General features: G+C 35.2%; 1 protein-coding gene across 2 annotated transcripts in view; it reads right to left on the bottom strand.

Moving 5' to 3' along the window:
• The window catches only part of TRAFD1 (TRAF-type zinc finger domain containing 1), a 32,997-nt gene that overhangs the window by 6,650 nt on the left and 12,724 nt on the right, over positions 1-13,623 (bottom strand). The gene's annotated exons all lie outside the window — the stretch shown is intronic.

Here is a 13,623-nt window from a genome sequence, read left to right as displayed (position 1 = left end):
TTCTTTGTATAAATGTTGTATTTAACAATAAAAAACATTTTAAAAGTTAAACCTTATCAAAATGAATCAAATTAACTGACTCAAATTTAATAAAAATCTAATCAAAATTTTTTTAAAAAGTAAGTTAAGTGAATAAATAAAAGACATTTTAAACTCAGGATTTCCAAAACACAACACCCTCAATAAGACTACTGAAAAATGGTAGAGGTTGAACAATGAGAAGAGGTAAGGCAATTCACCAAGCTATTTGACTCTGGCTGGAAGATAAAAAAAGCTTACCAAAAATCAGTAACTACAGCTTGGCCATTCATATGAATGTAAAGCTGAAAGCCACATCTATGTTTTTGTATTTTTTTACATTAATTCATATTTATGGATTTTTTAAACTCAAGCCAAATGTGTATCCTGCTTCCTGCCAGAAGCATACATAAATGCTCTTGGAGGAGCTAACTTAATGTAGCACACCTTCTACTTTGTTTCCCGGACCACGCACCCGCCCCCCCACCCACAAGAAAAACAGCCCCCCATCCCAACCCATGCATACAAATAGTAAGTCACCATGAGAAAAGGACAATGGAACAAGAAAAGACTTCAGATACTGGTATTTTCAAACACAAAATAAAAATAAGTTGTTTAATAGTTTTTAATGGACTTTTAAAAAATAAGTATTTTTAGTATATTTAAAAGACATGTTAAAGAGTAAACTGAAATATACCTAAAGAATAGAAGATTAAAAACTGAAGAGGCAGACTGAAAAAACGAGTCAAACAGAACTCCTAGAAATGAAAAACTAGGAATCACTGAAATGAAAACCTCAATGAAGACAGTAAACAAGAAATTAAAAATGATTAAGGGGAAAATTAGTGAACTAAGAAAGAGAAAGAAATTTACCTAGAATACAAAGAAATGGAAAATGTGAGTTAAGGGATATGGAGGACAGAGTGAACTTTAATATACCTAACTGTAATTTAAGAGAAAAAAAGAATAGAGAAAATGGAAGAGAGGCAATAATCGAAAAAATATTGGATGAGAATTTTCCATTGATGAAAAATACTAAATGTTTCAATCAGGAAGGCCAGCGAATCTGAAGAAATTCAAACCAGACAAATCATAATCAAACTAAAAAACACCAAAGACCAAAGACCTCAAAGGCAGCCAGAGCAAAAAAAAAACAGCCAGAAAGGGCAGATTATCTACAGAGAAGAAACAGTAAAGGCCAAAATGCAGAATATCATCTTCTAATACTAAGAAAGAGTCACTGGCAACCTAGAATTGCATGAACAGAGAAACTATCAAAAATGAAGACAAAATAAAAATATTTTAAGACAGTTATTTTTGCTGAGAGAGGGCCAAGATGGCAGCTTAGTGGGGAGTGGGATTTAGTACGTCCTCCAAAGCAGCTAGTAAATAGCCAGGAACAGTACAGAACAACTGCTGGAGCTACATCAGTGACCGGACAAAGATCATACACCAGTCTGGACAAGATGGACTGGCTGCAAGCCCACCCAGAACCACAAGTCTCCCAACCGGCAGCGCAGGTGCCCCTCCCCCAGAGGCTGCTTCCCAGAGGGGAAAGGAAAGGGACTTTACTAGCAGCAGGGGCTGAGCAAAACCAAGCTCCAATTGTGGAATTAATTAACTAATTCAGACTGCTAAAATAGGCCCCCAGCACAGGTGAACCTCGAGGAAAAGCTGAGGTTGCTGGTTTTTGCCCTGGCACAGAGGGGGCAGGGTGGACAGAAAAAGAAAAAAGAAAAAAACAGAGGTTTTTTGAATCAGATAGCACAAAATACTTGAAAGGATCTGGGCCCTGAAGGAAAGGAGGGGGCATATAGGACCTGGAGATACACAGGGCAACGTACCAACTTAAGCTCTTGATTAGCAAACCGGAAGAACAGGGGTCCTGCTCTGAAAAGGATTTTTCTTTTTCTTTTCTTGTGGTTGTGTTTCTACAGCTTGACTGCTTTTTGGATACAGGTGCAGGGTTTCTCAGGCTTCAAATGCCTCAGGTATGGGTGGCATTAAGCTTGTCTGAGAGTCTGTCTGGAGCCTGTGCCTTCCCGAGGAGAGGGGTGGGGCCCAGCTCAGGTGGAATCCCTCCCTCAAGGAATTCAGACCCCAGGGTCTGGAAAAGTGAAGTGATTCAAGCCAGCCTACAAACACTCTTCTGTCTCACCCATGCCCCCAGCAAGGAGAGTCTGTTGAACTTAAAGGTACCACATCACCTTATGCAGGTGGGACCCATAGGAAGACAAGCACCACACACCAGGCAGGATAGGAAAAACACAGAGTTCAGAGGCTTCATAGGAAAGTCTTTCAACCTATTGGGTCTCATCCTCAGGGAAAACTGCTGCAGGTGACTCCTCCTGACAGGAGGCCAGTTTGGTCTGGGAAAATCTGGCTGGGGTCTATAATACCCAAGTAGACCCTCCTAAGGGAGAAAAAAAAAGGCACCATACAGGCAGAGAAAGAAACAAGAAAACATAAACTGAAAAATACTGATCTGTTAAACAAAATCAAAGTCAGAGGTCTAGAATAAGCTGAACTGAATGTCAAAGAACAGGTAGACAACAAAGTCATCCAGCAACAAAATCCTAAGAAAAAAAGTGAAAACAATCTCCAGAATAAACTTATAAAGGAAATTAAATACCTAGATGCCAGCAAAAAATATCATACTAGGAAAATTGAAGATATGGCCCAGTCAAAGGAACAAACCAACAATTCAAATGAGATACAGGAGTTGAAACAATTAATTCAGAAATGTCCAAACATACATGGAAAGCCTCATCAAAAATCAAATCAATGAACTGAGAGAGGATAAAGAAAAGGAACGAAAAGAAGAAATCGAAAGTATGAAAAAACAAGTCACAGAACTTATGGGAATGAAAGGCACAGTAGATGAAAAAAACAATGGAACCCTACATTGTTAGATTTCAAGAGGCAGGAGATAGGATTAGTGAACTGGAGGACAGGACATCTGAAATTCGACAAGCAAAAGAAAATATAGGGAAAAGAAGGGGAAATATGAGCAGGGAATCACAGAACTGAATGACAACATGAAGCATGCAAATATACGTGTTGTGGGTGTCCTAGAAGGAGAAGATAAGGGAAAAGGAGGAGAAAAACTAAAGGAGGAAATTACCACTGAAAATTTCCCAACTCTTAGGAAAGATTTAAAATTAAAGATTCAAGAAGTACAGCGTACCCCAAACAGAATAGACCCAAGAAGACATATTCCAAGCCACTTACTAATCAGAATGTCAGATGCCAAAGAGAAAGAGAGAACCTTGAAAGCAGCAAGGGAAGAATAATCCATCACATCCAAGGGAAGCCCAATAAGACTATGTGTACATTTCTCAACAGAAACCATGGAAGTGAAAAGACAGTGTGGCATGGTATATACAAGTTACTAAAAGAGAAAAACTGCCAACCAAGAAATCTATATCCAACAAAATTGTCCTTGAAAAATGAGGGGGAAATTAAAACATTTTCAGACAAAAAATCACTGACAGAATTTGTGACCAAGAGACCGGTTTCTGCAAGAAATACTAAAGGGAGCACTAGAGACAGACAGGAAAAGACAGGACAGAGAGGTGTGGAGAAGAGTGTAGAAATGAAGACTTTCAGTAAAGGAAAAAGACGAACAATTAGATATGACATACATAATGCAAAAGGCAAAATGGTAGAAGGAAGTACTGCCCTTATAGTAATAACACTAAATGTTAATGGATTAAACTCCCCAATCAAAGACATACACTGGCAGAATGGATTAAAAAATAGGACCCATCTAAATGCTGTCTACAGGAGATGCATCTTAGACCCAAGGATAAACATATGTTGAAAATGAAAGGTTGGGGAAAGATATTTCATGCAAACAACAATCAGAAAAGAGCAGGAGTAGCTATACTAATATCCACAACAAGTTGGATTTCAAATGTAAAACACTTAAGAGACTGCGCTGGTTTGAAAGGAAGTATGCCCCCTAAGAAAAGCCATGTTTTAATCAAAATATCATTTCATAAAGGCAGAATAATCTCTATTCAATACTGTATGTTTGAAACTGTAATCAGATCATCTCCCTGAATGATGGGATTTAGTCAAGAGTGATTGTTAAACTGGATTAGGGGGTGACATGTCTCCACCCATTTGGGTGGATCCTGATTGGTTTATTGGAGTCCTATAAAAGAGGAAATATTTTGGAGAATGAGAGATTCAGAGAGAGCAGAGAATGCTGCAGCACCACGAAGCAGAGAGTCCATTGGAGATGAAGAAGGAAAACGCCTCCCAGGGAGCTTCATGAAACCAGAAGCCAGGAGAGTAAGCTAGCAGATGACACCGTATTCACCATGTGCCCTTCCAGCCAACAGAGCAGCCCTGACTGTGTTCACCATGTGCCTTCTCACTTGAGAGAGAAACCCTGAACTTCATCGGCCTTCTTGAACCAAGGTATCTTTGCCTGGATGCCTTTGATTGGACATTTCTATAGACTTGTTTTAATTGGGATATTTTCTCAGCCTTAGAACTGTAAACTAGCAACTTATTAAATTCCCCTTTTAAAAAGTCATTCCGTTTCTGGTATATTGCATTCCGGCAGCTAGCAAACTAGAACAGAGACAAAGAAGGACACTATGTATTAATAAAAAAGAACAATTCAACAAGAAGACATGACAATCATAAATATTTATGCACAGAGCCAGAGTGCTCCAAAATATATGAGGCAAACACTGAAAAGAGAAATAGACATATCTACCATAATAGTTCGAGACTTCAATCCCCCATTCTCATGAATGTACAGAACATCTAGAAAGAGGATCAATAAAGAAAGAGAATTTGAATAATACAATAAATGAGCTAGACTTAACAGACATTTATAGAACATTACACCCTACAACAATAGGATACACCTTTTCCTTAAGTGCTCATGGATCACTCTCAAGGATAGACCACATAGTAGGTCATAAAGTAAAGTCTCAATAAAATTAAAAAGATAAAAATCATACAAAACACTTTCTCAGATCATAAAGGAATGAACTTGGATATCAATAATAGGCAGAGTGCCAGAAAATTCACAAATATGTAGAGGCTCAACAACACACTCTTAAACAACCAGTGGATCAAGGGAGAAGTTACAAGAGAAATCAGTAAATATCTCGAAGCAAATGAAAATGAAAACACAACATATCAAAATTTATGGGATGCAGCAAAGGCAGTGCTAAGAGGGAAATTTATTGCCCTAAATGTCTTGATCAAAAAAGAAGAAACCGCAAAAATCAAGGAATTAACTGTCCACTTGGAAAAACTAGAAATAGAACATCAAACTAATCCCAAAGCAAGCAAAAGGAAAGAAATAATGAAGATTAGAGCAGAAATGAATGAAACTGAGAACATGAAAACAATAGAGAAAATCAATAAAACCAGAAGTTGGTTCTATGAGAAAATTAATAAGATTGATGGACCCTTAGCAAGATTGACAAAAAGAAGAAGAGAGGATACAAATAAAGTCAGAAATGGAAGAGGAGACATAACCACTGACCCCAAGGAAATAAAGGAAGTAATGAGAGGATATTATAAACAACTTTATGCTAATCAACAAGACAATGTAGATTAAATGGACAACTTCCTAGAAAGGCATGAACAACCAACATTGACTCGATAAGAAATAGACGACCTCAACAAACCAATCACAAGTAAAGAAACTGAATAAGTCATTAAGAAGCTCCCAAAAAAGAAAAGTCCAGGACCATATTATGGCTTCACATGTGAATTCTACCAAACATTCAAGAAAGAATTAGTACCAATCTTGCTCAAACTCTTCAAAAAAATTGAAGAGGAAGGAAGACTACCTAACTCATTCTATGAAGCCAACATCACCCTCATACCAAAGCCAGACAAAGATACTACAAGAAAAGAAAATTACAGACCAATCTCTCTAATGAATATAGATGCAAAAATCCTCAACAAAATTCTAGCAAATCGAATCCAACAACACATTAAAAAAGAATTATACATCATGACCAAGTAGGATTCATCCCAGGTATGCAAGGATGGTCCAACAGAAGAAAATCAATTAATGTAATACACCATATCAACAAATCAAAGCAGAAAAATCACATGATCATCTCAATTGATGCAGAGAAGGCATTTGACAAGATTCAACATCTTTTCCTGTTGAAAACACTTCAAAGGATAGGAATACAAGGGAACTTCCTTAAAATGATAGAGGGAATATATGAAAAACCCACAGCTAATATCATCCTCAATGGGGAAAAATTGAAAACTTTCCCCCTAAGATCAGGAACAAGACAAGGATGTCCATTATCACCACTATTATTCAACATTGTGTTGGAGGTTCTAGCCAGAGCAATTAGACAAGAAAAAGAAATACAAGGCATCAAAATTGGAAAGGAAGAAGTAAAACTTTCACTGTTTGCAGATGATATGATACTATACGTCGAAAACCCGGAAAAATCCACAACAAAACTACTAGAGCTAATAAATGAGTACAGCAAAGTAGCAGGTTACAAGACCAACATTCAAAAATCTGTAGCATTTCTATACACTAGCAATGAACAAGCTGAGAGGGAAATCAAGAAACGAATTCCATTTACAATTGCAACTAAAAGAATAAAATACCTAGGAATAAATTTAACTAAAGAGACAAAAAAACCTATACAAAGAAAACTACAAAAAACTGTTAAAAGAAATCACAGAAGACCTAAATAGATGGAAGGGCACATACCGTGTTCACGGATTGGAAGACTAAATGTAGTTAAGATGTCAATCCTACCTAAATTGATCTACAGATTGAATGCAATACCAATCAAAATCCCAACAACTTATTTTTCAGAAATAGAAAAACCAATAAGCAAATTTATCTGGAAGGGCAGGGTGCCCCGAATTGCTAAAAGTATCTTGAGGAAAAAAAACGAAGCTGGAGGTCACACACTGCCAGACTTTAAGGCATATTATGAAGCCACAGTGGTCAAAACAGCATGGTATTGGCATAAAGATAGATATATTGACCAATGGAATTGAATAGAGTGCTCAGATATAGACCCTCTCATCTATGGACATTTGATCTTTGATAAGGCAGTCACGCCAACTCACCTGGGACAGAACAGTCTCTTCAATAAATGGTGCCTAGAGAACTGGATATTCATATGCAAAAGAATGAAAGAGGACCCGTATCTCACACCCTATACAAAAGTTAACTCAAAATGGATCAAAGATCTAAACATTAGGTCTAAGACCATAAAACAGTTAGAGGAAAATGTAGGCAGATATCTTATGAAACTTAAAATTGGAGGCGGTTTTATGGATCTTAAACCTAAAGCAAGAGCACTGAAGAAAGAAATAAATAAATGGGAGCTCCTCAAAATTAAACACTTTTGTGCATCAAAGAACTTCATCAAGAAAGTAGAAAGACAGCCTACACAATGGGAGACAATATTTGGAAACGACATATCAGATAAAGGTCTAGTATCCAGAATTTATAAAGAGATTGTTCAACTCAACAACAAAAAGACAGCCAACCCAATTACAAAATGGGAAAAAGACTTGAACAGACACCTCTCAGAAGAGGAAATACAAATGGCCAAAAGGAACATGAAGAGATGCTCGATGTCCCTGGCCATTAGAGAAATGCAAATCAAAACCACAATGAGATATCATCTCACACCCACCAGAATGGCCATTATCAACAAAACAGAAAATGACAAGTGCTGGAGAGGATGCGGAGAAAGAGGCACACTTATCCACTGCTGGTGGGAATGTCAAATGGTGCAACCACTGTGGAAGGCAGTTTGGCGGTTCCTCAAAAAGCTGAATATAGAATTGCCATACGACCCAGCAATTCCATTGCTAGGTATCTACTCAGAGGACTTAAGGGCAAAGACACAAACGGACATTTGCACACCAATGTTTATAGCAGCGTTATTTACAATTGCAAAGAGATGGAAACAGCCAAAATGTCCTTCAACAGACGAGTGGCTAAACAAACTGTGGTATATACATACGATGGAATATTAGGCAGCTTTAAGACAGAATAAACTTATGAAGCATGTAATAACATGGATGGACCTAGAGAACATTATGCTGAGTGAGTCTAACCAAAAACTAAAGGACAAATACTGTATGGTCCCACTGATGTGAACTGACATTCAAGAATAAACTTGGAATATGTCATTGGTAACAGAGACCAGCAGGAGCTAGAAACAGGGTAAGATAATGGGTAACTGGAGCTGAAGGGATACAGACTGTGCAACAGGACTAGATACAAAAACTCAGAAATGGACAGCACAATACTACCTAATGGTAATGTAATTTTGTTAAAACACTGAATGAAGCTGCATCTGAGCTATAGTTTTTTCTTTGTTTGTTTGTGATTTTTGTTTCTTTTTTCTTTTTCCTTTTTTATATATATATTTTTTATTTTTTATTATTTTTATTTTTTTCTCTATATTATCATTCTATATCTTTTTCTGTTGTTTTGCTAGTTCTTTTCCTAAATCGATGCAAATGTACTAAGAAATGATGATCATACATCTATGTGATGATATTAAGAATTACTGATTGCATATGTAGAATGGAATGATTTCTAAATGTTGTGTTAATTTTTTTTTAATTAATAAGAAAAAATAAATAAATAAATAAATAAATAAATAAATAATAGGGGGAACAAATGTTAAAAATAAATTCAGTTTGAAGTGCTAGTGGTAAATGAAAGCAAGGGGTAAGGGGTATGGCATGTATAATCTTTTTTTTTTCTGTTATCGTTTTATTTCTTTTCCTGTTGTCTTTTTTATTTTTTTCTAAATCAATGCAAATGTTCTAGAAATGATGAATATGCAACTATGTGATGATATTAAGAATTACTGATTGTATTTGTAGAATGGAATGATATCTTAATGTTTTTTTGTTAATTTTTTTAATTAATAATAAAAGAAAAAAAAAAAGAAAGATCATATGAACAACTGTATACCAATAAGCTAGGCAACTTAAATAAAAAGGATAGCTTCCTAGAAACACAAGAACAACTCACAATGATTCAAGAAGAAATAGAAAACCTCAACAAAGCAATCAATCACAAAAGACTAAATCAGTCAACCAAAACCTCCCAACAAAGAAAAGTCCATGGACCAGATGGCTTCAATATTTGCTTCACAAATTTTACCGAATACTCCAAGAAGAATTAATACCACTCCTGCTCAAACTCTTCCAAAAAACTGAAGAGGAAGGAACACTACTTAACTCACTCTAAGAAGCCAACATCAGCCTAAAACCAATCACTGCTAAAAATACTATAAGCAAAAAAAACTACAAGCCAATCTCACTACAAATATAATGCAAAACTCCTAAGCAAAATACTTCAAATCAAATCCAATGGCACAATAAAAGAATTATATATACCATGATCAAGTGGGTTTTATCTCAGGTGTGCAAGGATGTTTCAACACGAGTAAACCAATGAATGTACTACACCACATTAACAAATCAAAAGGGAAAAACCACATGATCACCTTGATTGACACAGAAAAGGAATTTGAAAAAATGCAGCATCCTTTCATGATAGAGGGCATTTATGAAAAACTCACAGCTAACATTATACTCAATAATGAGGGACTGAAAGCTTTCCCTCTAAGATTGGAAACGAGAAGGATGCCCATGGTCACCACTGTTATTCAACATTGTGCTAGAAGTTCTAGCCAGAGCAATTAGGCAAGAAAAAGAAATAAAAGGTATTCATTCAAATTGGAAAAGAAACAGTAAAACTTTCATTATTTGCAGACATGATCCAATATTTAGAAAATCCCGAAAAAATTATGTCAAAGCTACTTGAACTAATAAATGAGGTCAGCAAAGTGGCAGGATACAGGCTTAACATGCAAAAATTAGTGGTCTTTCTACATATTAGTAATGAGAACAGAGGAAGTACTCAAGAAAAAGTTCCATTCACAATACAAAGTAAAATAATCAAGTATCTATGAATAAACTTAAACAAGGACATAAAGGACAAGTACACAGAAAACTACACCATATGCTTTAAGAACTCAAAGACCTAAATAAATGGAAAGATATTTTGTATTCATGGATTGGAAGGATAAGTGTCACTAACATGTGAATTCTACTCAAATTCATCTACAAATCCAATGTAATACCAATCAAAATTCCACAGCCTACTTGGCAGAAATGGAAAAGCCAATTATCAAATTTATATGGAAGGGTAAGGAGTCCCAAACAGCCAAAAACTTCTTGTAAAAGAAGAATGAAGTGGGAGGACTCATGTTTCCTGACTGCAAAGCATATTACAAAGCTGTAGTGTTCAAAATAACATGGTACTGGCAGAAAGATAAGAAATATCGATCAATGGATTAGAATCAAGAGTTCAGAAACAGAGCCTCAAATCTATGGTTAACTGATTTTTGTCAAGGCTCCCAAGTCCATTCAACTGGAACAGAATAGTCTCTCCAATAATGGTGCAGTGAGAGCTGCATATCCATATCCAAAGAATGAAAGAAGACCCTATCTCATATCCTACACAAAAATTAACTCAAAATGGATTGAAGACTTAATATAAGAACAAGTACCAAACAAAAACTACAAGTGTTAGAAAGGATGTGGAGAAAGAGGAACACTTATGAACTGCTGGTGAATGTGAAATTGTATAGCCAGTGTGGAGGACAGTTTGGCGACTTCTCAGGACACTAAGTATAGAGTTGCCTTACAACCTCGCAATCCTTCTATTCGGTATATACCCAGAAGATCTCAAAGCAGGGACACAAACAGACATCTACATACTGATGTTCATAGTGACATTATTCACAATTGCCAAAAGATGGAAACAACCCAATGTCCATCAACAGATGAATGGATAAACAAAATGTAGTGTATATACATACGATGAAATATTCAGCAACAGTAAGAGTCCTAAGCACACAACAACATGGATGAAACTTGTGGATATTATACTAAGTGAAATAAGTCAGGCACAAAAGGACAAATATTGTATAATCTCACTAATATGAACTAATTATAAAATGTAAACTCAGATATAAAATAATTTATCAGGATTCAGAATGAGGCTAGAGAATGGGGAGTGGTTGCTTAATATGCAGAATTTTTAACTATGCCAGATTTAAACATTTGGAAATGGATAGAGGTGAATGTTACAAGCTTTTGTGAGTGTAATTCACAATAATATTTTAATATTCTTTCAGCAACAGTAACAAATGTACCACACCATTACTAGGCGTCAATAATGGGGGGGACATAAGGGATATGGGATGTTTTGGGTTTTCTTTATTTTTATTTCTTTTTTCTGGAGTAATGAAATGTTCTAAAATTGATTATGGTGATGAACGAACAACTATGTGATGACACTGTGAGCCAGTGATTGTATACCTCAGATGGATTGTATAGTGTATGAATAAATCCCACTAAAATTAAATTTTTTAAAAAATTACATTACTTTGGAATATAGACTGTAAGCTTCATATCATGTTAAATTTCTTGAACTTGGTAATTGTACTTAAGGTGGTCACATAAGTGAATACCTGTATTCTTAGGAAATGTACACTGAAGTATTATGTCCGAAGAGTATGATGTATACAACCAATTCTCAAATGTTTAGAAAACTGAGAGACAGATAGATGGACAGATAGAATGATATGGCAAATATAGCAAATGATGGACCTTGGTTCTTGCTATTGGGAATTTGGGGATACTCTAGTATATAGGCATATACTAGAGTGCTCTGTATGGGCTTTTGTATTATTTCTGCAACTCTCCTTTAAGTTTGAAATTTTGTCAAAACAAAAAGTTTAAGGAAAGGGAAAAAAGTATACCCCATTGTTTCTATTACATACATATAAATTAACTCTTTTTAGAAATTCTATACAATACAAAAATAATTATTTTTTAGGAAGAATATGTGGTCTAGAACAGTGCTTTTTTTCAATCTGTGGGGACATAGCCTCCTAAAGAACACAGAATGATTTTACACGGCCTTTCAACACAAAATCCACATTAACCACTATGTAGAGAACACAGTAGAAACAAAATATTTCACATACATTTACTATATTGCAAATTAATATAACATTATTTTTAAAATACAGATTTTTTGTGAAGGAAAAAATTGTCATCACCTATATAAGTTTTACTAACAGTCTACTATTGTCTCTTCTAACCAGCCGCGTAAGACTCAAACTTTGATCTTTCGTCCAGGACCATTTCCTATTTTACCTAAATCCACAAAATGTTAACTAATCTAGTGTTCTTGGAGTCATTTTTCATGTAGCGGCATGAAGAAAAATCAGGTTCAACTTTCAGGTCCCTAAAATCTCTTACAACTTGACTTTTTTTTTTAAAAAAAAGAGTTGTTTTTAAATAGAGGCGGGAAAGAAGAAAAGTTCTTTACAGACGAATGACAACTGAACAATGTAGAACAAAGAAAAGAAATAGAAAAATCATCATTTGACTATCACCATAGTAATACTCCACTCAGCCAGCTAACATCAAGGAATACTAAAACCCTTAGATCAAATTTTGTGTGAATAACTGTTCCCTGACAATCTCAAAATAATAATGCCCTATAGACGGCTCTAAAGAGAAATAGCTACCCATACAACGGAGATATATGGCAGACCCCTTAATGGAACAATGGGACAAACTGACATCTTGAGAAGGACACATCATCACCAAACTAATATTTCTGCCAAACGTTTAACCTGAATCTAAACATGGGAGATCAAATATATAAATTGAGGAAAAAATATTCTGCAAAACAACTGGCTTGCAATGAAAGGGAGGGGAGGGGTATGGTATGTAAAATTTTTTTTTCTGTTTTTGTTTTATTTTTCTGTTGTCTTTTTATTTCTTTTTCTGAATTGATGCAAATGTTCTGGGAAATGATCATGATGATGAATATGCAACTACGTGATGATATTGTGAATTGCTGAGTGTATGTGTTGGGAATGTTTGTGTTTCTTTCTTGTAATTTTTTTTAATTAATAAAAAATTAAAAAAAACAAACTAAAAAAAAAATGCTTAGGGTAGTGCTAAGCACCTAAGAAGGCTCAATAAAAATCAACTATTATGCTAAAAAAAAAAAACTGGCTTGGATTCTTCACAAGTGCCAAGGTCCTAAGCAATAAAAAAAAAAGGGGGGAAGGAAACTAAAGTAAAGGAAACACAAAAGAACTTACTACAAACTTTAATCCTTGATTGAATCCCAAATTTTGAAAACAAAACAAAAAACCTACTTCATCATGTACAAGTGGGGAACATATTTTAAATTTCCTAAGTATGATATTTCTGTTGAGTTTATGTAGAAGAATGCCCTTGTTCGTAAATGAAACATGATGAATTATTTAGGGGCGAAACCATTATGTCTGCAACTTATTCTCAAACAGTTCAGAAAGATACATATATAAAGACAAATGTGGGAAAATATCAAAATTTGTGAAGGTAAGGAATATATGGGTATTCACTTTATTCTAGCAATTTTTTAAAACACAAAGTTGGGAAAAACAAAGAATGAAGAAAATTCTCATGAGAAATTTTCAATTTTATGTTAATTGCATAGTATAAGGCTTAGAAGAACTATAGAGGTCAGTGCAGGAA

Source organism: Tamandua tetradactyla, chromosome 5, assembly GCF_023851605.1.
Source record: "Tamandua tetradactyla isolate mTamTet1 chromosome 5, mTamTet1.pri, whole genome shotgun sequence".
Lineage (NCBI taxonomy): Eukaryota > Metazoa > Chordata > Mammalia > Pilosa > Myrmecophagidae > Tamandua > Tamandua tetradactyla.
This window is presented reverse-complemented; position numbering and strand designations above follow the sequence as displayed.